Consider the following 27,279-nt stretch of genomic DNA (forward strand, 5'->3'; position numbering starts at 1 on the left):
GACAGAGTGCAATAAAATATTTAAAGTATGAGACAGAGTGCAATAAAATATTTAAAGTATGAGACAGAGTGCAATAAAATATTTAAAGTATGAGACAGAGTGCAATAAAATATTTAAAGTATGAGACAGAGTGCAATAAATATTTAAAGTATGAGACAGAGTGCAATAAATGTTTAAAGTATAGACAGAGTGCAATAAAATATTTAAAGTATAGACAGAGTGCAATAAAATATTTAAAATATAGACAGAGTGCAATAAAATATTTAAAGTATGAGACAGAGTGCAATAAATATTTAAAGTATGAGACAGTGCAATAAAATATTTAAAGTATGAGACAGAGTGCAATAAATATTTAAAGTATGAGACAAAGTGCAATAAATATTTAAAGTATAGACAGAGTGCAATAAAATATTTAAAGTATAGACAGAGTGCAATAAAATATTTAAAGTATGAGACAGAGTGCAATAAAATATTTAAAGTATGAGACAGAGTGCAATAAATATTTAAAGTATGAGACAGAGTGCAATAAAATATTTAAAGTATGAGACAGAGTGCAATAAATATTTAAAGTATGAGACAGAGTGCAATAAATGTTTAAAGTATAGACAGAGTGCAATAAAATATTTAAAGTATAGACAGAGTGCAATAAAATATTTAAAGTATGAGACAGAGTGCAATAAAATATTTAAAGTATGAGACAGAGTGCAATAAATATTTAAAGCATGAGACAGAGTGCAATAAAATATTTAAAGTATGAGACAGAGTGCAATAAATATTTAAAGTATAGACAGAGTGCAATAAAATATTTAAAGTATGAGACAGAAGGCATTTACTTTCTTCTCGATGACCGGGGCATAAGTGAAATACTGGGTTCTCTGAAACCTGAGTAATTTACGGATGAGAACACCAACCAACTCTCCCCGTCCCCAACCAACCCCCAAAACAAAACAAAAGCAAACAACAAAGAAAAAAATAAAAGAAAAATAAAAATAAAAAAGAAACCATAAACTGTGACAATAAGCAGAGATAAGAAGGTGGATAAAGAATTTCCTGCACATTTTGTTTTAGAGCACGAAAATTGAATACCAAACGTAAAACATTAGGACGCATAAAACTTCTCGTAGAATATTTGCAGAAAAAAAGGCACCGCACACGAAGTGCTTGCAGATGACCTCAGCAACATTCTCTCAAGATTGTTTTCATTTATATTCTTCAGAATGATGGTATTGAATACGAGCCAACAATATTGAGTTGTATGAAAATGCATTCATGTCGACTAATCATGCAACTATTGAATTTAGAGAATAAGGTATGAATAACATACATTTGCAGCTTGTTAAATTGTAAAGGAATTTAACTATTTACAAATGTTATAAGAACAAACGTTCCAGCAGTTTTTGTGACCCTCACCATCCATTTTACCTTGCTCCCATAACGCAAATGGATGCACCTGAATCAAATGAGCAGTCTTTCTAGGAGCATCAGTTGGGGATAAAAAGCCTAATGACACAAATAGCTATGAAATCAAACTTGCCCGAATTAGCCTCTAAACACACTTCAAGCTCATGCGTGGGGAAATATTCAAGTCAGAAACTAATTTTTTAAAAAACAAATAAACAATGTTCTAGACATACAGGCTAGACACATCACTGGCCCCCACAAAAACAAACAAACAACTAACTCTCAACAACTACCACAAAGTTAGTAAAAACAGGAAATTTTTTATGTCAAGCTGTGTTATTATAACTCTGCCAAAGACCACTGATGCGACCCTATAGAATCAAGCATAAACATGAGTAAACATGCAATCAAACATGATAAATCCTGCACTTACCAATCAAAGTGGGTCAGAATAGAAAATATAAATTTCCTACTAAACCATAAATTAGAAAGCTTCCTACTTGGTTATCTTGTAGGGTACTATTTTTCTTTTTCTTATGGGGGGGGGGGGGGGGCTCATACACTGGATACGTTTTGAATCAATATCAATTACAACACCAGTATGACCCAGTATTAACTTTTCCAAAGAAAGTGAGTTTTATATATGATAGTGAGACAGATCTTTAATTATCCATGAATAGTCCAGCCCATGGTCAATACCTAAAATTGTGTACCCGGTATTGTACCACTGACTGCTACATCAATTTTACATACTAAAAATGATGATATTTAAAAGTTATCCTTATTAAAACAAATACTTACATGCTATTTTCATATGCCATCCATCAGTTAAATGCAATAATACATCAAAGCTATCAAATGTTTTATGATGTTATTTTCTTATGCGTATAATTTGTGTGCTTGGAATCAACATATCACGCCACAGCCCTCAATAATATTAATGCGCTTTTATTTACAAAGCAATATTACGTGGCTCGAATAGGTCTTCGTGCAATACTTACAACACAGAATGGTTAGGACCGTTACATTGTTTTTCTTTTGTGGTTTTGTTTTATACTAGCGGCAGATATATTTTCATTCAGATAAGATAATTATAGATTTTAATTAAACATAACAAGACCGAGTGACCTATAGACACGGTGACGAAATAACGGTACCTGATGAAAACTATGAGTGGAATGTACTAAACTGCACTGCAAAATGGAGGGCTATTGTGATTTTGGTTGGGGGAAATATTGGGTGAAAAAATGATCTACGTTGCGATTTGTACCGAGAACAAGAAATCCCATTCACCTGGTTGCATTAGTTGTTTCTCAGCTCGGCAGAGCCTCGCGGGGAGATCAACAATATAACACCTCGAATGGGACTTTATTTTCTCTGTACAAACCTCAGTACAGATTCTACTTTAACTCCTCTCACGAGGACCAATAGAAACAACACAAGATGTCTTTAGAGAGATAGAGAGAAGAAGAACAGTAAACAAACTCTAAAGGAACATAGCAAAAGCAGGTAACAACAAAACATCATCAGAACACTGGTATATTCTAGAAAAGACAGTTTTCTCTGACACGGAAACGGTGGTACCTGTAACTATCAAGATAAAAAGCAAATGCCCCAAGCAAGTGATCCGAAAACCAAGAAATGCACATCGAATTTGATAAGAAAACAAAAACGTCCTCTTCAGGTTAAATGATCATGCAAAACTAATTAAACAGACAGAGAAAATACAGTACGAGGGGCACAGGAGAGAGAGAGAGAGAGAGAGAGAGAGAGAGAGAGAGAGAGAGAGAATATAGATTTGACATTATGAAGAAACATGATTATTATTTAAAATGGACACAAAAGTCTCAACAAGCTTTGTAATAAATAAACAATAGCATTTATTAAAAAATGTAAAGACAAATGACAAAAACAAGAAGAAAAATTGCGACACGGGCCGTTGACAAAGAACCGACATCATGCGACACGGGCCGTTGACAAAGAACCGACATCATGCGACACGGGCCGTTGACAAAGAACCGACATCATGCGACACGGGCCGTTGACAAAGAACCGACATCATGAGACACGGGCCGTTGACAAAGAACCGACATCATGCGACACTATATGAACAATGATATACAATGCATGCACAGCAACAAATCACAACATCTCGTCCGTATGTAGCACATTTATGGCATAGGAACCCGAAGCGTAACTCAAAACAAAGGACATAAATGTATTGACAATGCTTAAAACTACAGGAATGTTCACGGTGCTGTTGTTTATTTTCAAAAAGAATACAAACTGAATATGTTTATCGTGAGTATCTGATCAATACATTGATCTGTCATTAAGAATATTTCATATAATCAGGGTAACGCACAGATAATGCTTACGTAAATGGATTTCCTGACTTTAAAATACTGAAACATTTACCCACTCTCTCTCTCTAAGACGTAGAAAGGAAAAAAAAAAACATTCAACCAGAGCGATAAAAATTTGCTTAAGAAAAAACAAGTATCTATTGATAGACAAAACACGCTGATTAATCATCTTATCGATACCACTCATTAATCACATCATGCATACCACTCATCAATCACCTCATTAGTCATCTAATAAATGCCACTCATCAATAACCTCAGGTAGACAACTCTTTAATCACCTCATCGATGCCACTCATTAATCACCTAATGCATGCAACTCATCAATCACCTCATCTATACCACTCATTAATCATCTCGTCAAAACCTCTCATTAATCATCTCACATGTACCACTCATTAATCATCTCACATGTACCACTCATTAATCATCTCATCCATGACACTCATAAATGACCTCACGTGTACCACTCATTAATCACCTCTTTTATACCACACTGTAATCATCTCATCAATACCACTCATTGAACATCTCATATATACCACTCATTAGACATTCATTATCTCATATATAACACTCATTAATTACCTAATTGATGTCACTAAGAAATTATCTCATCGATACCAATCATGAATCACCTCATCGATACCGCCCATTAATCATCTCAACGATGACAGTTATTAATCACTTAATGTATACCACTCATAAATCACATCATCGATACCACTCATTAATCATCTCATCTATACCACTCATTAATCATCTCATATTTACCAATCATTAATTATCTCATCTATACCAATCATTAATCATCTCATCTATACTACTCATTAACCATCTCGTCTATACCACTCGTTAATCATCTCATCTATACCGCTCATTAATCATCTCATCTATACCACTCATTAACCATCTCGTCTATACCACTCATTAATCATCTCATCTATACCACTCATTAATCATCTCATCTATACCGCTCATTAATCATCTCATCTATACCACTCATTAACCATCTCGTCTATACCACTCATTAATCATCTCATCTATACCACTCATTAATCATCTCATCTATAACGCTCATTAATCATCTCATCTATACCACTCGTTAATCATCTCATCTATACCACTCATTAATCATCTCATCTAAACCACTCATTAACCATCTCGTCTATACCACTCGTTAATCATCTCATCTAAACCACTCATTAATCATCTCATCTATACCACTCATTAACCATCTCGTCTATACCACTCATGAACCACCTCAGCTGTCCAACTAAATAATCATCTCATCTATATCTTTCAATAACCACATGATCTACATTGTTCATGAATCATCTCATCTATGCCACTCATTAATCACATCACCTATACCACTCATTCATCACCTGATGGATGCCACTCATTAATCATCTCATCGATAGCACTCATTAATCATCGCATCAATACAAATCATTAATCATCTCATCTATACCACTCATTAATTATCTCATCTATTCCAATCATTTTTATCTCTCTAAACCACTCATTATCACATCTATACCACTCATTAATCACCTCATCGATACCACACATAATTCTCCTCATCTATACCACTTATTAATCATCACATCAATACCATTCAATAATTATATCAAAAATACGATTCTTTAATCACATTATCTATAGAACTCATTAATCATCTCATCTATACACTCATTAATCACCTCATCTATACCACTCATTAAACGACTCATCTGTACATTTATTAATCATCTCATCTAAACCACTCTTTAATCACCTCATCTATAACACTCATTAAACGACTCATCTGTACACTCATTAATCATCTCATTTATGCCACTCATTAAACGACTCATCTGTACACTCATTAATCATCTCATTTATGCCACTCATTAAACGACTCATCTGTACACTCATTAATCATCTCATTTATGCCACTCATTACTCACCTCATCGATACCACTCATTAATCACCTCATCCATACACTCTTTAATCACCTCATCGATACCACTCATTAAACGACTCATCTATATCACATGTGAATCATCTCAACTTTACAATTCATTAATCATCCCATCAATACCACTCATTAATCATCTCATCTATTCCACTCATTAATCACCTGATTGAGATAACTCATTCATCATCTCATCGATGCAACTCACTAATCACCTCATACATACCATTCATTAATCACTTCATGTATACACCTCAGTAATCATCTCATCGATACCACTCATTTATCACCTCATATATGACACTCATTTATCTCCTCATTCAAACTGCTCAATAACAACCTCATCTATACCACTCAATAACAACCTCGTTCATACTACTCAATAACAACCCCATGCCACTCATTTATCACCTCATTCAAACCACTCAATAATCGCCTCATTCAAACCGCTCAATCAGAACCTCATCTATACCACTCAAAAACAACCTCATCCATACCAATCAACAACAACCTCATTCAGACCACTCAATAACAACCTCATCGATACCACTCAATAATCGCCTCATCTATACCGCTCAATAACAACCTCATAAATATCATTCAATAATCTATACCACTCATTGATCAACTCATCGATGGCACACATTAATTATCTCATCTATACCACTCACTTCAAGAGCTAAATATATCACTCATGAAGAATCATATCTATACCACACACTATTCACCTCAACTTTTCCACCCCTTAATGACCTCACCGATACCACTCATTAATCACCTCAACTATACCACTCAATAACTACCTCATCTATACCACTATAATCATCTCATCTATGTTATTCATTAATCATCTCATCGATACCACTCGTTAATCATCTCATCGATACCACTCGTTAATCATCTTATCTATACCACTCATCAATAACTTTATTTATACCACTCATTAATCGACTCATCTACATCACTCATGAATCATCTCATCTATACCATTCATTAATCAACTCATCCATACCAATCCATAATGATCTAATTTATAGCACTCATCAATCACCTCATCTATACTACGCTTTAATCACCTCTTCTAATCACTCATCATCTTTACCACTAATTATTCATTTTATCCGATCCGAACTTTAATAACCTCATATATAACACTCATTAATCATCTTATATATACCACTCATTAACCACCTGATATATGCCACTCATTAATCACCTCATTTATACCACACATCATCCACCTTTTCGACACCACTCGATAATCATCTCGTCTATACGACTCATTAATCACCTTATTCATACCATTCATTAATCACCTCATCTATAACACTCATTAATCACCTCATCTATACCCCTCGTTACTCACCTCTTCGATGCCTCTCATTATTCACCTCATCGATGCCAATAGTTACTCAACTCAACTATACCACCTCAACTATACCACTCATTATTCACCTCATAAATGCCACTCATTATTCACCTCATCTTTACCACTCATTCACCACCTATCCGCTCCGGTGGCCTAGTGGTTAGAGCGTCCGCCTCGGACGCGGGAGGTCGTGGGTTGGATCTCCGGCCGAGTCATACCAAAGACTTACAGAAAGGGTACAAACAGCTACCTCGCTTAGCGCTCAGCATTAAGAGGTTAGTGTTAGGACTGGTCGGCTTGGTGTCAGAATAATATGACTGGGTGGGACATCATGTTATATTTCTCACCCATGCGACAGAGAAATCTACTTGTTTTGCTAACTTTACTTTTCCTGTCTCAGTCTAGTTTCACCTCCTCCAATGAAAAGAATAGTTATATACGATAGTGACACAGATCTCTAATTACCCATGAATGATCTAAAGAAAGATGTTCCTCAACGTTACAGCTTGTACTAAGTATATCTACAGTAGAGCTGAGTAGCCAATATCGTTATATTATTTACAATATAATTTTTCAAAATTGGAACTGATGACAATAAAACAGTTTCTTGTAATAAATATTAATTATTTATTGTCAATTTCATATAACATTCATATATTAAATGTTATAATACCTCATTATTATGCGACGTATTATGCTGTTATTTTTCTTTGCTCACGCGTATAAACTGTATACTTCGGACGCAACAGTCACACCACAGCCCTCATTCACATGGTTATATTCGTGCGCCGCATGTAAACATTGTACGTGAACACCAGTGCAGAATTCTTTTTAGTTTAAAGATGTTCGGGTGAGAAAAATAATCTGCGTTGAAGTTTGTACCGAGACAAGGAAATCCCAGTCGCGGGTTTATATTATAAGCCTCGTGGGGAGACAAAAAATATAATCCTTTGACTGAGATTTCCTTGTCTCGGTCCAAACCCCAACATAGATTCTATATGTCTGCGGCATGATGCCCCAGTGCTAGACATCACTATAAACTGCCACACTGCAGAGATCGTAGAGATATGACTGAACAATTGTTAATGCTATGTAAAAAAGTCCACATCACACACACACACACACACACACACACACACACACACACACACAACACACACACACACACACACAAACACACACACACACACACACACACACATTCACCATCTCATCAATGCCACTTATTAATCACCACATCTATGACACGTTAATCACCACATAGATGCCACTCATTAATTACCTCATCCATGTCACTCATTCGTCACCACATCGATACCACTCATTAATCTACTTGCTATACCTCTCATTAATTATCTCATCTATACCACTCATTATTCATCTCATCGATTCCACTCATTAATCATCTCATCGATAAGACTCATTAATCCACTCATCAATATCACTCATCAATCACATCATCGATACCAAACATTAATCACCTCATCTATACCACTCATGAATTATGTCATCTATACCACTCATCTCATATATACCACTCATTAGTCACCTCATGTAGACCAATCACTAATCACCTCATCGATGCAACTCATTATTAGACTCATCGGTACCACTCATGTATAACCTCATCTATACTACTCACTAATCATCTCATTGATACCACTTTTTAACAACCTCATCTATACCACCAATTAATCACGTTATCAGTGCCACTCATTAATCATCATATATATACAACTCATTAATCACGTCATCAATACCACTCATTAATCATCTCATCGATACCACTAATTAATCACGTCATCAACACCACTCATCAGTCATCATATCTATACAACTCATTAATAATTTCATCGAAGCCGCTCATTAATCATCTCATTGATATCATTGATATCATTCATTATTCACGTCATCAAAGCCACCCATCAATCATCTCATCGATACCACTCATTAAATCATAAAATCTATACACTCATTAATCACCTCATATATACCACTTTTTAATCACCTCATCGATACCGCCATGTATACCGGTCATTAATCATCTCATCAATACCAGTAATTATCTCATCTATACCACTCATTAATTAATTCGTATATAACACTCAACAATCATCTCATCTATAGCACTCATTGAACACATCAACTATGCCAATCGTTAATCACCTCATCGATGCCATTCTATAATCATCTCATCTGTATCACTCATTAAACATCTCATATATACACCACTCATTAATCACTTCACCAATACCACTCATTAATCTTTTCATCTATACCACTCATTTATCACCTGATCTATACTATTTATCATTCACAACATCGATACCACTGATTCCTCACCTCATCGATGCCACTCACTATTCACATCATTGATGCAGCTAGTTAATCACCTCATCTATATCACTCATTACTCACCTCATCTATACACTCATTAATCACCTCATCTATATCACTCATTAATCACCTCATCTATACCACTCATTCATCAATGCATCTATACCACTACTTAATCACCTCGTATATTTCATTCATTGATCACCTCATCGATGCTACTCATTAATCATCTCATCTATACCACTCGTTAGCCACTCATGTATACACTCTTTAATAATAGTATATATGCCACTCACTGATCACCTCAGTTATACCACTCATTAATCACCTCATCTATACCACTTATTAACTACCTCATGTATACCACTCACTATTCACCTAATCGATTACACTCATTATTCACCATATCTATACCACTCATTAATTATTTCATCGATGCGGCTTATTAGCCATCATCTCATCGTCACCACTAATTAATCACCTCATTGATGTCAATCATTATCACCTCATCGATTCCACCCATCAATTATCTCATCGATGCTTCTCATATACAACACTCGTTAATCATCTCATCTGTACCAATGTTTAATCACCACATCTATAAAACTCATTAATAATCTCACCTATGCCACACATTAATCGCTTCATCGATACTATTCATTAACTATCTCATCGATACGACTAATGAATCAGCTCATCTATTCCATTGATTAATAACCTTATCTCTACCCCTCACTAATCACATCATCTATACCACTCATTATTTACATCATCGATACCACTCATTAATCATCTCATCTATTCCACTTATTAATCGCCTTATCGGTGCCATTTATTAATGATCTCATCTATACCACTCATTAGCCACCTCATCGATAACACACATGAATCACCTCATCTATACCACTCATTAATCATCTCATCAATACCACTTATTAAGCACCACATCTATACCACACGTTAATCATCTCATCTATACCACTGATTAATCACCTCAACTATACCACTTATTAATAACTTCATATATACCACTCATTAATCACATCATCAATACCACTCCTTAATTATCTCATCTATACCACTCATTAGTCACCTCGTTGATACCACTCGTTAATCATCTTATCGATGCCACTCATTCATCATCTCATTTTTACCGCTCGTTAATCATCTCATTTATATCACTCATTAATCATCTCATCTATGCCACTCATTAATCATCTCATCTATGCCACTCATTAATCATCTGATCTATATCAGTTATTTATCATCTCCATCTCATCGATGGCAGTCATTTATCACGCTGATGCCACCTGAAACATTTATTTAAGCCTTGAAGTAATATTTGATTATTCAGTTTTAGTAACGGCATTCAGATATTCAAGGAACATATTTAAACAGAACTATGAATAAAATGAGCAATGTTCCTCTTATGTTATGTGTTTAGGCGCTAATAAACAGTAACAAAGAAAGACTGTAAACAACAAGCTTCGAAAAATTTAACAAATGATTTATTTCCCTTGAGAAAAGAAAGAAAAAACAATGTAAAAAAGAAAAACTAAGAACGTACGGTTTTATGAATCAAATCCAAAAATAATTCAAGAATAATCCACGAAATAAATTTTAGAAGTCCTGGTAATGAAATGTTCTACTGAAACTTGAGTTCGAGTCCCGTCGAAAAATCCAAAATGGATGGCGATGACGTATGCTACAGGTAGCATTGTGCTGTTTTGTCTACAGTTCTTTCTTGTTCCGGTGTTTGAATTTCCGAATAAAATTTCAAGAAATATCTTTGTCCAAGAATTCTGTATGAGCACTCAATTATTTCCAGGAAAAAGATTTAATCTTTTTTTAATCCAAATAGTTTGAAGAAAATTTAAACTATAACTCAACTGGTCACAACAGAAAAGGCAAAACACCTTACGCCCCAGTGTTTAGAAGCCCGACTTACTAATTCCTCTATAGACAATGGTTATAGTCAAATAAGGTGAAAAATAAATACCCGTATAAGGGCCACGCGATCACATTCCAAAACAGTTTAGAAGCTATTTACATGCCTATGGTCACATATTCCATTCCATTACAGCCTCGATCTCACTCTATGTATCACACAATAAAAATAAATAAAAACGAAGTTGTTTACTTGATTGTCAATCAAGGTCAGGAACTAGGTCAGCAAAAATATACAAAGTTCTATGTTCAGGTCTTTTCAACTAATCAGTCAGGTAAAACTAATTCTGGAAAATATCAAATTCCTAGTAAAAAAAGTACATTACTTTGACATATAATGAAATTTATTTTAAAAAATAAGCCTACAAACAGACAATTAAATTAAATCAAAGATAAATTAAATTCAATATTTACATATCAGTAACAGAATAGAAAAAGAAAAACATTTTACAAGAGTTAGCATATACATTATGTTCATTTTAATACTGGATGCTTGAAACCACTCACATACTCAGCCAAACTTCTGTTTAACAATGAACATGTATTCGAAAGCGTTGCCTAATATTATCTTCAGAATATAAACATTGAGTCACGTTTTGCGAGTTCTTTATAACTCGTTTAGTACATTTAGCAGAGTTTCGTAGTAAGCTTTCAGGTTTATCTGATTATTTTAATCGTGCACAACAAAACTCTGCAGAAAGCAGAGTATTATATTAAATATGCCTTGCTTCAAAACTAAGACTTGCAATGTATTTTTTTGAGATAAATCATTTATTCTGGTTACTCCTTTCAATTACAAAGTGCTCTTCCCATGGTCTGTATGTTTTTCCTCCACCAAACAGAATAGCTAACAAGTATAGTCATTCATATGATGAATAATGGCGTTCAAACCCCCCCCCCCCAACAAAAACAATTATCTTTCTGATACATGTTCAAGCATGCATATAACATTGAAGTGTTAAGTATATCTATATTGTGTGTTTCTTGTTTTTGTCCATGACTAGAATCTATTCTTAGATAGTTGTTTTCTTTTTATTGTTTGAGTTGTAGATCATGACCTTAAAAGGTTTTAGAAAAGACCATGTTTACAGTCTGAGATAATATTCTGATTTGATGAACGAGTATTGCGACGTATGTCATGTGGGGATGTATTGTGAAATATGTCACGTATATTCGAGTAACGAGTCGTAATAGAATCGTCAAGATGTATCTAAACAGAGGATTTATTCATTCATAATTCCTTTTTTTTCCCCTAGTATTCTTCTTGTTTTAAATCACTCGGCAGATGTATTTAATGTTGTGTTTAGATTTAAATTGGGTTATTTGTGTATTTACAAAGTACTTTCGACTAAAGCAACATTTTTATGAATTCATTCAAAAACGTTCTGGACAATGGCATTATGATTCATCAAGACTGTTGGCACTTTGTAGCACATTCAGGACATGGAAATCATTCGGAACACTCTATTCTTATGGATGTGTGGTATAACTCTTAGGATTATTTTCGATTTAATTCATAAAAAATGTTAGGTCTTCTTAAAGTTTCATTCAACAGCTTAGAGAATTACATTTTGGTTTTGCTTCTTTCTGTCACTTAGTTTCAAACCACAGAGTCATAAATAAATCAACAGGTATTTCAAAAATAATCAAAAGCAAAATAATTCAAAACACTAAAACACACGATGATCCTTTCAGACCATAAAAAACAAATACGTAGTCTGATAAGTATTCATTTAGTACGGATGCTGAATCACAGTATGTGTAATAATTATTCCTCATGGAATTCCGTCGTCAATATGTGAGGAAAATAATGATTGTCGCGTAGAACTTCAAATAATACCTTTTGTTCATGCCAGTAATGAGCCTTAATTGGGGAAAAGACGACTTAAGAGCTTTCTGATGTAGTGTATGAAATGAAGAATGAAGTGTTATGTCAGCCAGAAAATATCCAGTGACACTTGACAACATGGAGTATCTCTTTCTCATATTACTACATAATGCCTCTAAACGAAATAATAGAAAGCAGCCAATTAGATTTTCACAAAAAACTAAACGGATGCTTGAAAACAAAGGCTGATCTTTTCAAACAATTAGAGTAATGTTTACATTGTTGGATTATGGAAGCTTTCTCTCGTGTAGCAGATACAATTTTGTTACACGTCCGACGGAAAACTCCCTCATCATTCAAGCGCAAGTGAATAGAAGGATAAAAAAAGAAATTTAATGTCTGTACTTGCATCTCCTTTTACAATGTATAGATAATAGCAGTATGATAAAATCCAATAATTTCATCATTTCTTGAGTCCATTGGCTTTTGCTGCAGCTGTTTGGTAAAGACCAATGTTAATTAGGCGATAGGCTAATTTTCGGCTTCAAATCTGGTCGAAAGTAGGTAAATATGGCTTATGTTATATTTTAGTATTTTTCAAATCAAAGATGATATATATATTATGTTATCTTATTTCCACGGGACACGTCTTGTGCATCCGACAGCCATTGATTTTTATTTTTGATTTTTTTAAACCTATAACTTGTACAATTAAAATTATCTGCATACTTGATGGACAAGTTTGAAGAGTTGTCAATACGAAACATGATGTATCCATAACTAGCCAAAACGTTATTCATAACATGTCTGAGGATGAAGTATTAATTCAAAAGACGGAATCTACACTTGTGTTAAAAGGTGAGGTTTTATTTTGGTTATTACAGGCTAAAGAGAATAATACTTTTTCCGAATCAAGAAGCTGGAACTGAACTAGCAGCATTGCCTGCCAGTTATAAAATCATTTTTTTAAAAATCGAGTAAATTCATGATGCATAGGATATAGCAAAAAGAAAATTTGTGATAACAAAAAACGTTTCAAAAAGGAGTAATTGTTTTCAGTAACAAACATCTGCATTTGCAGCACCAAAATAACAGGTCAATACAAAGGATCAAAATTATCTTTCCTGAAATCTTGCAAAATTATTCCAGATCACCACTTCTGGCAAATAATTAAGATCAAATTATGGTGAATAATTGATCTATAGCTTCCTTTTGACCGTAATGTTTTAGACAACGTCGACTGTAGATGAGATAATGATTGCTCTATGGTTTGCCATTATGCACATTGTACAGCTATTAGAGGCCAGCTACTATTTTGCATCGCGGCTGTGTTCATATAAGTGGCGTTATATGGCTGTAAGTACCTGGAATTGGTCATCATTAGTACATTACACTAAAATGTGCGTCTGCACAGCTATTAACATTATTTTCTCAAGAGATGTGTTGTTTTTGTTGTTGTTTCTTAAACATACGATACTGTTCTAAAAATTGATTATTATTTTTTAAATATGAAAATTCCAAAGGCCTCTCTCTCTCTCTCTCTCTCTCGACCATCGTAGCAAGATACGGGATAAAATCTATGAAATGACGAACGATGGGGTAGGGGGTTGTTTATGTCATCCAACGATAATTCTGGACTTATGAATGTTGTAAAAGTTAAGTCACACCGACAAAAGGATGAGAGTTCGAGTTCTTTTGTCATGCTTCGTTTCCTTTTAATGAAAAATGTATACATCTCGTGGTATATGATTGATACAGCGTACATCGTATATATATATATATATATATATATATATATATATATATATATATATATATATATATATATATATATATATATATATATATATATATATATATATATATATATATATATATATATCAATCACTTACCTAACTAGGTAGCAAGCACATACGTAAATAAAAGAACACAAAATGTGTAATCTATCACGATTTAGTATGACATTGACAATTGCCTACTTTAACGGTTTGGTGACATTTTGACACTCATGCAGTTGAAGCCAAAATAATATGTAAATGATCCGAGATACCGGATCTTACTAACTACACTTCAAAGCTTAGAGATTTAATGCAAATGCAAGCATTCTATTGATCTTATTGAAGAATGTCGACTTAAGTTAGTAAATACCGACTAAACCAAATGAAATACTTACAAATTGTCACATCTTTTCATAAACCATTTCATTATCCTGATAAAATATAACATTTATTCGTGTATTGTTATGCAATAAAAGGGTTTTGGCATTTTGTACGCATCCAGTGCTGCAGTGTTGACTAGTTATGAACCATACTGACTTCTGCTTCACGTTTGTCATAAAAAATAATCTAACAAACATTCCCACCCAAGCTCTTGCTAAAAGGGTAAGGGTCAAATTGTGACTTCTGATAACAAATGGTACGACAGTTAATAGTTAATCTGTTGGTGGTACTCTACAGTTCCCTATTTTGCATACTGTAAGATGTTTAAATATAAGAATTTCCCCGTTTTTGTTTTCACTGGTTATAATGGCTATTTAAAGAAGCCACTCTTGTTAAACTGGACGTCAGAGATTAATTGTAACAAAACAGAGCCCATCTTTTTCCATGTTATTTATTTATTTATTTATTTATTTATTTTCATTCATTGTACTTTCAGAAGCTGAAAAAATTCGTTTTCCCTAATTTAATAATTGCTAAAGATAAGAGTACTTGAGACTTATTCAGGCTTATATTTTTGAGCACATGGGAGGAGTCATTTTGGTTAGCTGTGCTAGATCAATTACAAATTTCACGAGTACAATATCCAAAGAAGTTTCAGTCACAGAACATGAAAGAAACATAGACTTCTCTTCAATGAACATGTTGTAAATTTAAACAACTTCACCCTTACACCCGACTCACTCTCAGAAGTTCATAATATATGTGGAGCGCCCCTGTACTGATGAACACAGTGATGTAGTGCTAAATGAAGAGGCGAGTTGACGCACTCAAAAAGCAAGGGAAAGTATGCTACTCAGATACGGGGTGCGGGGAGGACAATGGCGTGCGCACCCCCACCTCCCACCCCCAGGCAACGCGCAAAAAAGTAAGGGAACGCCGTTCCCACGCGTTCCCATAGCATCACACCCCGGTCAGTATGAGTATGAAGTGCATACATTCAAGACACGATCAAGAGAATAAATGGCGAAAGGGTGAAAATCGAACATGACATATCTGAGTTTGAAGCTGTATGGTTTGCAGTTATGTTTGTGTCCAAACGAAATTTAAGACAAAAAAATAATTCTCCTACTAACACTTTCACAGACTTTTTATGCAATTTTTAACGCACGTATCTGTTTCACAGACAAATTTTTAGTTTTCACGTTTAACTTTAAAATTGTCTTCCAGACTGAAATTGTTTCTAAGCCATGTGGGATTCAATCTGTCAAGCAGTCTCTGTGGGCTACTGAAGAAGCTTCATTAGATTTCTTCAATTGTCCGAATTTCACCAATAGAACAAAGACAATTGGATTAAGCTTGACAAGCCAGACGCTCGCTGAGCACCATCTATATAAATCCTGCATTGTAGACCAATATTTCGGGTGTGATATTCCCAAAGTAATTGCAAAACAGTTTATAAATTCTGGAAAATTCAATTGAACAATGCCGAAGTAACACGAATTCCTCAGTATCATAATGAAATTATAATCAATGTCCATAGAAAGGTGGGAAAACTTAATATACAGCTCTTGGTAATCTAATTAGCGAAAGTTAATATTTCACAAGGCACCGGAAGGCACATTGCAAGGAAACTTACACCACAAACCGCTCAGATCAGATATCTGGCTATTACTGGATGTTGACAAAACATGTGACGCAAACTGTAATTAAGAAAAAGCATAAAAATATATGGATCCAGAAGGACTTCGGGGTGAATCAAACCTTGCCGTACCAAAACATGGCATAAACAGAATCACTGAACACGATAATTTGTGAAGAACTATTTTTTTTTATAGCAAAGACTTGTCAATATGATTGCTGTTTTTGATCGTCAATTGAGTTTAAAAGTATATACTAAAATTTGCTGTCCTCATGCGTTGCTATGGATCAAACAGTTTTGAAAAAGAAAATATAATTATGTAATAGACATCAACATTTTAAAAAATTATTTTATTTTTTATTTGTATATATTTTTGTTTGCATATAATTTTGAGCACGCTTTGGATAATTTTCTATGAACAGCACCTTCTCAGCAAACTGAGGGTTCAACATTGTGTATTTACATATAAGTAGTATATAATCAGACATACAAAGTACCCGAGTTAATTTAAGTAAGAAAAGAGAATTCGAGTAAAAAAATCGTAATTTTTCATAACATCGGTGGTAAATAAATTGCTTTTTAAAAGAGTACTTAAGACATTAATTTTCTTCAAGTGCTAACGATAATTGTAATTTTAAGTAAACTGTAAAACTGTATTTAATGCAAAGTCTATTATAGCACGATAATAGCAATTATTAGTAAACTGTATTTAATGCAAAGTCTATTATATCGAATGCCTTGGCTTTAATGAGAAAATTGAAGAAACATCCGTTTTATCACATTTCAACGCACTTCAAATCAAAACACTTTGCTCTATCATTATTAATATATCATTTTGATGATCAATGTATGCCTCACACGAAGATTGAATTTAATCACGTCAATAAATATATGTACGTCTTTCCTTTGAAATAAGGTTCTGTTTGTGTGTTTGCCGTTTACATTGGTTTAATTTCTGTGCGTTAGAAGCGATTCAAAGTTTCTAATAGGTAACTGTAATCTTTATTGCCGTTTAATAATGAATACAAATTGGCGATATGATTAGACTTAAACAGGCGCCTACAATCTAAGTGAAATAAGTTTTAAACATACTTGTATCAATTGTGGAAAACTCTTGATTCACTAGGAAGTATTAGGACTTATATAAATCTTGTCGTACCGTGAGAAAGTGTCATTCATATGCCATTTCTTCTCGATTCAAACACTGCTTGTAAGAGTCTATGTAGCAGTTAAATGGACATTTTCATACTTGGAACATATTTGGGGGATGTTATAGGATAGTTTGTGTACATAAATACACCAATAATCCTATAGATTAAAAATCATAATGCATACATCAGATAAGTAAAGATTTCAGACATGGTGATCTTTATCGGAATGCGTTTACCTATGATCCACACACCATGTTTGTCATTTATAAATTTGTCAATGAAATTATTGGCTGTTCGTCCATATGTGTGTCCATTATAATTTTCTCTTTTATTATGTATTCATGTATTTTATTATTTAAACTTCCCTGTCTGTGTACCCCATACACTTGTATGCTGCATACTCTCAGTATTGCTAGATATACAATATTTTCCAGCATCGATTTTATTAATATCCAACAAAAGCCTCAGTACCTTGGCATGATGAAGAAATAGTCAATCCGAGATAAGAAATAATAGTTCTGACTACACAATAGTCGTGTGTTAAGTCACTCTAATGCACACACACACACACACACACACACACACACACACACACACACACACACGCTGTGAGGAGCCGAGAGTGCTTCCAGTGGATCCCACAGGAGTATGCCTGATACTATAAAGTGAATTATGGAGAAGGAATATTATCGCGCGGATTAGAGAATTATTTCATTTGAAATCTACTGAGATATGAACCTAGGTCTGCGGTTACGGCATCCATCGCCTTGCATGCAGGCACTAACCCCCCGTACCACCCTGACCAATCTTATATCCCGAAAAAGAACGCTACAAAGTGGCTGATAGAGGCATTCGTAAGTAATAGACACACGCACTTACTGACCCAGTCATTAATGTTCATCAGATTTCATCCGGACTCAGAAATCAAAAGATATATAGAGGTTATTATAGAGAGTTACAAATATGAAACCAGAAAGTGCTACCTCTGGACTGAGTAAAAGTATGAAGTGAACGTCTAAATAGGGAAAAAGAACATTTATCATACAGCTGTATCTCTTGGTAGTGGTCTCCTACTGTGACGGTATAGATTACTGAACTAAAGAACAGGCGTGAACTCTCCGTCACAGGGTTTGTTAGCAACACACCGGTCCAAAGAATGTGAAATGATAGTATACCAAATGTACCTCCGACCAGGCGAAGTAACAGTTCCTTTTTTATCCGCATATACATACATACATACATACATACATACATACATACATACATACATACATACATACATAAACTCCTTAATACACCATTCATTTTTCTTGTATCATGACAAAGCGAGATAGACTATTTTAATGAGCCTCATATTTATATTAAAAATTGTTGTCTTGAACAATATTAGTATTTACCAATAATGAAATTGAGTCGCATATGGAATATCTTGGCTATTTATCATACTCCTTCCCGGTACAATGTAACCTTTTTTATGTCAAGGTTTAGAAACAAACATCCAGTATTTTCTGGAAATGGCTTGTCTAATATAACTCATGGAGCCTGAGAAGGATACAAGTGTACATGTCCTCCATTCTCCGTTTGCCACTGTTGCACACTTGTGCGAATAGTTACGTTTTCTGTTATTCTCTTTTCTTATAGGCGTGTTCATTCAAAAGACCAAATAATCAGTGTGTAAAAGTATTTCATGTCGATCATTAGAAATACTTTAATCAAGGTCATAAAAAATCATACTAGATGTAAAAAATATATCTTGAAGCATGTCAATATCCTAAACGACACTAGAACCATAACATCCCTTTAGTACGAAAGGTAGAATTGAGATGGGGCCAACAGATGCGAAATGTATAACTTCTTCTGTTCCGAAGTAAACAAGTACTCTTTTTTGTGTAAAAGACAGTTAAAAAATAAAACTATATTTTTTTCAGAAACATTTTCAAACACGTATAGATAAACACTAATTATTAGAGAGAGAAAAATCAACATTATGTAAATGTTATGCATATCTACATTTATTTTAAATCCTGGTACCTAAGTTTTGTAATTTTTAATCATTGCTGTAAATTGTACATGACATCTTTAATTAGAGTTTGCCTACGTGTCCGGAATCTGTTAAGAGCATAAAGTCACATACGATCTATGCATAGATGAAATATAGTCGTAGTAGAAGACGTATATAATACAGAGAAATGAGCAATCAGATTCATTCATATTTAGGAGTCATTCTTATCTGTTTTCTTGTTGTAAGTTTGCATACGTGTTTTTTATGTTATGCTTCAATATTATTCCAAAAGAAAAACAATAGTTTCGACTGTTCAGTGTAAATAGAAAGTACCCATTATTTGGATTATTATATTAACCCGAGAACTGTTTTGAATTATTCAAAGGAGTTCTGGAAGACGCAATCTTGAAAACGTAACGATTCTTGGCAGACCAGTACATTTCTGGCCTTGAAATGTATTCGGAACTTTTCATTCTTTTGGACTTTAATAGAACTTTGTCAGGATTATTTGGGTTCATTGCATAATACTCTCGCGTTTTCATTTTTAACTTTCATAATTAAATTCTTGGTTAAGTTTTACAAGACTTGTTGGTTTTGTTTCTTTCTGTTACTTAGTTTGTGACCATCATTCAGACCTTAAATTAATAAAATAAAAGAAAGGAATAGATAGGATGTAAGCCCAATTTGAACGTGGCAGTGAATTGGAAAAGTGGAGATCTTTGGGAATTCCACATTTGTCCTTGACACTAGAAGGACTAATTTAGTAAGCAATTTTTACAGATAGTGTTTGTATAGTATTGCTCAGGCAACATTTCATTTATTTTTAGAGTGCTTTCAATTCAACCAACACGTGGTTCCTGTATTGCCTTATACATTAAATATTGATGACAGTGGCGGCACCAATATTAAGTTATAGATTAAAGTTTTATGTTAATTCGTTTGCGAACCAGATAGAGGGAGAAACATCAATGAACCCAATTCCGTAAAGTCTTAATTGTCAGCCCTGCCCAGTTCCACTATTTAGTAGCAAGCCCTGCCCAGTTCCACTATTTAGTAGTCAGCCCCGTACAGTTCCACTATTTAGTAGCAAGCCCTGTCCAGTTTTACTATTTAGCAGTCAGCCCTGTCCAGTTCCACTATTTAGCAGTCAGCCCTTTCCAGTTCCACTATTTAGTAGTCAGCCCTGTCCAGTTCCACTATTTAGCAGTCAGCCCTGTCCAGTTCCGCTTTTTAGTAGTCAGCCCTGTCCAGTTCCGCTTTTTAGTAGTCAGCCCTGTCCAGTTCCACTATTTAGTAGCAAGCCCTGTCCAGTTCCACTATTTAGTAGCAAGCCCTGTCCAGTTTTACTATTTAGCAGTCAGCCCTGTCCAGTTTTACTATTTAGTAGCAAGCCCTGTCCAGTTTTACTATTTAGTAGCAAGCCCTGCCCAGTTCCACTATTTAGTAGTCAGCCCCGTCCAGTTCCACTATTTAGTAGCAAGCCCTGTCCAGTTTTACTATTTAGTAGTCAGCCCTGTCCAGTTCCACTATTTAGCAGTCAGCCCTTTCCAATTCCACTATTTAGTAGCCAGCCCTGTCTAGTTCCACTATTTAGCAGTCAGCCCTTTCCAGTTCCACTATTTAGCAGTCAGCCCTTTCCAGCTCCACTATTTAGTAGTCAGCCCTGTCCAGTTCCACTATTTAGTAGTCAGCCCTGTCCAGTTCCGCTTTTTAGCAGTCAGCCCTGTCCAGTTCCGCTTTTAAGTAGTCAGCCCTGTCCAGTTCCACTATTTAGTAGCAAGCCCTGTCCAGTTCCACTATTTAGTAGCAAGCCCTGTCCAGTTTTACTATTTACTAGCAAGCCCTGTCCAATTTTACTATTTAGCAGTCAGCCCTGTCCAGTTCCACTATTTAGTAGCAAGCCCTGCCCAGTTCCACTATTTAGTAGTCAGCCCCGTCCAGTTCCACTATTTAGTAGCAAGCCCTGTCCAGTTTTACTATTTAGTAGTCAGCCCTGTCCAGTTTTACTATTTAGTAGTCAGCCCTGTCCAGTTCCACTATTTAGCAGTCAGCCCTGTCCAGTTCCACTATTTAGCAGTCAGCCCTTTCCAATTCCACTATTTAGTAGTCAGCCCTGTCCAGTTCCACTATTTAGTAGTCAGCCCTGTCCAGTTCCACTTTCTAGTAAGCCCTGTCAGTAGTATATGGGGATACCCTAGCCTCAAAGGGAATTAGCATTACAGAACCCCCTGGGACACTCTAGCCTCAATGGAAATTTAACATGGGGAAAAATCATGGGATACTCTAGCCTCAAGGGGAATTTAACATGGGAAAGTCTTGGGTCACTCTAACCTCAAGGGGAAATTTAACATGGAGAATAAATCGTGTGCCTGTCTAGGGGCAATGGGAAATTAACAAGGGAATAAATCGTGGGCCTGTATAGGGACAATGGGAAATTAACATGGGAATAAATCGTGGGCCTGTTTAACGACAAGGGAAATTTAACATTAATCACCCTGGGTCTGTTTAGCGACAAGGGAAATTAACATGGGGAATACATCGTGGGTCTGTTTAGCGACAAGGGGAATTGAACATGGGAATAGATCGTGGGCCTGTATAGCGTCAAGGGAAATTGAACATGGTGGGTCTGTATAGCATCAAGGGGAATTTAACATGGTGGGCCTGTCAAGGGACAATGATGGCAGAGGGCCAAACACAACAGAGACAGAGACAGACATACACTAGTAAAAGCCTGAGACTTATATATAAAGCATTACTAAGACCTGAAATTTTCCTGGGCTGTTCAAAAATTTGCATAATTGTAATGATGCTATAAATAGCTATAATCAAGGAAATGCTCAACGACAAAATGGATGTGACTAAAAGTAACGCTAAAATGACGAAACTGTCCCATAATTTAAAGCATATCCCCGAAAATCAAGTTACAATGGTTTAGACTAAAATGGATAAAATTAGTAACTACTTAAAATATCAACTTGTGTGACGATCGTGGATAAACACCCATGTATCTATTTATAGCTATAATCAGCTTAAATTCCTATGAAATCTCACTATCTATTTATAGCTAAAACGTTTGGGTTATTCCTTTGGAAAATCCCACTATCTTTTTATAGCCTCAGCTTGAGTGACGTTCCTGTCAATGAAGTCTAATACATATGTATAGCTACAATCTGTGGAAATCCCCAAGTCCATATTTAAAGTCTCAAAATTTCCAGCGTCAGTGACGTCACTGTACTGAACACTAGGGGATAAATGTCAACAGTGTTGCAAGTGGCTGACCTGAATACGCGCTACTGTATGTATGTAGGTAGAGTGTATTTGATAGGGATAAAGTGAGTTTTATAGGAACAAACAGAGACCAATAGATACACACACACACACAACGTACGCGCGCAGATATACGCTGGCACACACACACACACACACACACACACACACACACACACACACACACAGAGGGAAGAGGAAGAGGAAAAAAAACAAAACCAAACATACTATCCATACAAACGTACCCGAACGCATACAATCCCCAAATATACTATCCACACAACGTCGCTAACGCATACAAACCCAAAATATGCTATTCACACGGAAGGGATGGAAAACAAAACCAAATATACTATCCATACAAACGTTCCCGAACGCATACAATCCCAAAATATACTATCCACACAACGTCGCTAACGCTTTCAAACCCCAAATATACTATCCACACAACGTCACTAACGCGTACAAACCCCAAATATACTATCCACACAACGTCGCTAACGCATAAAAACCCCAAATATACTATCCACACAACGTGGCTAACGCGGACAAACCCCAAATATTCTATCCACACTCGGGAGGAAGAAGAAATAAACAACCAAATATACGATCTACACAACGTGCGCGAATACACACACACACACACACACACACACACACACACACACAGAGGGAAGAGAAGAAAACAAACCCCAAATATGCTATCCACACAGAAGGGAGATAATACAAACCCCAAATATACTATCTACACATGGAAGAGGAAGAATACAAATCCCATGCCTACTATCCACACGGAGGTGAGATGTAAAAAAAACCAACCCCATATATACAATCTACGCAGAGGGAAGAAGAAATAAATAACCCAATATACTCTATCCTCAAAGAGGGAAGAGGAAAAAGCCATGATATACTAACCACACAGAGGGAAGTAGAAAACCATTATACACTATCCACACGGAGTGAAGCAATAACCCTTTATATATACTATAAACATAGAATGAAGAAAATAACCCATTATATTCCATCAACATAGAGTGAAGAAGAAAAAGATTTTTGAAAGCACGTAAGCCCTCACCTGCAATGACCAACTCTGCCAAACACCTACACCCCACCCCCAACACTACAAAACCCATTTAACCCGTTATTTTATGGCATCAGTGTGTGATTTAGGAAACATCAAGACACAAAATGATGGATGAATAGACTGACTATTGTTTGCCGACTTGCATGCCTAAAGAGCGTGCGTGAAGGAAAACATCCTTTCATTTCAATTCTAACTAAAACATGTTCCAGAGGGATAGAGATAGGTGAAAGAGCACAATTTCATAAAGTGTGAGTAAAAACAAAACACGCCATCCTTATTATAGAATGTCAAGACTAAGAGACACTTACGTTTTCTTTCTGGTCTAGTCTCTTTTAGAAGGTAGGATGAAATTTCATATCAGGGCCAACGCATCGGCTCACCTTGTCAATTTTTCCATTTCCATGTCTTTACTGGCACAAGTTCTTCATCATCTTCAATTTCTTCTTCTTCTGAATCCCTCTTCTCTGTTTCGTTTTGTTTCTGTTTCTTCTCTTTTCTCTTAGGGCACTATGAATCCCAGTGTCCTTTCTCCCGACAGCGATATTAGGTATCTTGACTTTTGTCTCTCTTTCTTAGACGAAGCAGGTATTCTGGAGACAAATACCCATTTACCTTTGCAGATATAGCAAACTTCATCAGCATTTACACACTTTCGTATGACTCTCATCAAATCAACGACCAAAAGAGTAAGTTTAGTTGCCACTTTCGCCTGTGAATTACGCTTTCGTATGACTTTTAGCAAATATTTGACCAGCAGGTCGATCTGTGCTGACTCTTCCATCTTCTTGATCGTTTGAGAGTGGAATGAATACTCTGACGCTAAGACACTTTCCCTCTGTACAGGGACCTGCTGCGTATGAAACCTAGTCAAATATAATTTTGCAATAAGATGAAACGATTTCATTGAGAAAGTAAAAGGCAATGACGTGCCGTGTCGCCTCACACAAGACCTGAAGTGTTAGCTCAAATCCGTGTCAGCGATTTCGAAGACGACATAACTGAGCTTTAATCAATGTTCTCCACTTATGCCACAAAACCACGAGTCCTGCTTCACGCCAAAAGAAATTTCGTTCAGTCCGTAAAATATAGTATCACATCTGAAAAACGCAAAAACGAACTTCCAGAAAACTGAGAACGACGACTTACACCTACATCGTAAATTTATGAGTTTAAGTAGTGCGTAAAACTTACTCAAATTAAATTTTTATAGTAAAGACGAAACGATCTATTTTCGAAGAAGAAAGCAGACACCAAGCAACAATGGCGATCCGTGTCACACAACACTTTTCAAAATGTATTATTATAGGTTTGTTCTAGCGATCTGCACGGTTAAATTAAATGTTGATGTATTTTGCCATAAGACGGACACAATTTCCATGGGATCGCCCATGGTACGATTGTTCGTGCATTAGTTTAATTTTTTAAAATATTTTTTTAAATATAAATCGTCTATAGGATAGACTCAGTAAAGCATGGCCATTCTCGTCACTGTCTGAATAGCTACTCAAGTCAATTCGAAGTGAACGCGGTAAGAAAATAAGTATAGCCAATGAAATGGCGTACAACGGGTGAAGCATTGTTTTGTTCTAAGACTGTGTGGCATAATAATCCCTACGCTCTTGCGTTGCTACCATTACAGTGCAGACAGACTGAAATGTGAACTTACAAGCCCTTTTTGTGTATTGTACCATTTCTTCTTACCACATCAAAATACTGAGCGTTACAGTATTGGTTCACGTTTTCAAGCTGACCATTGTTTTTATATCTCATTTAAACATTTTAACATAAACACTCACACTCACATCGGTAGAGTCAGGACAGACGTGTTACAGTATTGAGGGGCATGTTATCTTTTTTTCTTCAAACTAATAAATTTGGGGTTTGTATGAAGTAAAGAACCGAAAGTACAGTGAACCTCAAGGATGATGACCCAATCTGTCTGTCTATTGATGCGTGTATTTACTTAAGAAGAAATATGACCTCTAAAACACAAAGAGATACGGCAAGCATGATTAGAATGAACACAACGATGATTTCCTTCACGCCCGTGTAATTTAGAGTCTCAATCCTCTTTCAAGACAAACTTGGTATCCTTTTGTAGGGCTTGAAATAAAAAAAATGAAAAATCTAAAGCACTTTGCTTTAGATAATTTCATCAACAGACTAAACAACATAAATACCGTTACAACACCAGAAAGCCTTAAATCTTCTATCAAAAAGAAATGCATCAAAAAATTAAAGATTAACGATAACTAGCCAATGAAACCGAATTTAACAAAGGCAATGACATGTGAAGAAATGTCTCTCACTTTGGAAAGGTAGGCGAATGTAATCTGTCATGCACCATCAACTTGAAAAATTTATAAACAGAGAGAAATCTGAATTCAAAATTCAATTTTTTTTTTTTAAATTGCTTCGTTTCTTTTTTCTTTTTTGGAACAAATCTAAGCACTAATATAGAGTGGAAAAGGGAAAATGCACATGAAAGCTTTGATATTTCTGAAAAAATGAGGGGATATTCCTAACGTTCATAATCACCTATATATGCTTGGACTTGTCTGTGACTTATCCACAAAACAAGATGTGCATATTTCTGGTCAAGCTGCAAGTGTGTGCGTGTTTTGGAAAATGGTAAAAATTGGATATACAATTTTCTCGTGACACTTATAAAGTGAAGAGTCTGTGCAAGTGTCAAAAGCCAAAGTCATATAAGTTTTGTATTTTGTACGGCTTGTAAAGATTTCCACTTTAGAAAATGTGAAGTATC

This window comes from Sinohyriopsis cumingii, chromosome 4, assembly GCF_028554795.1.
Source record: "Sinohyriopsis cumingii isolate HCF-2022 chromosome 4, ASM2855479v2, whole genome shotgun sequence".
NCBI classification, from domain to species: domain Eukaryota; kingdom Metazoa; phylum Mollusca; class Bivalvia; order Unionida; family Unionidae; genus Sinohyriopsis; species Sinohyriopsis cumingii.